Consider the following 210-nt stretch of genomic DNA (forward strand, 5'->3'; position numbering starts at 1 on the left):
ATTACCTTTCATTTTCATGAAATATAGAGAGAGAGAGATATTTAAATAATTACTTAATAATCTGAAATTTGGAATGGCTCAAAACATATTATTCATAAGTCCTTTCAACTTTTCTTGATTACCAAAAAGTTGACACTCATCTTTATTTCAAGCACTCAAACAATTATTTTTTTCTATTGCTTTATCTATAAAAAAAATTTATGAGTTCGA

The sequence above is a fragment of the Salvia hispanica genome, chromosome 6, assembly GCF_023119035.1.
Source record: "Salvia hispanica cultivar TCC Black 2014 chromosome 6, UniMelb_Shisp_WGS_1.0, whole genome shotgun sequence".
NCBI classification, from domain to species: Eukaryota; Viridiplantae; Streptophyta; class Magnoliopsida; order Lamiales; family Lamiaceae; genus Salvia; species Salvia hispanica.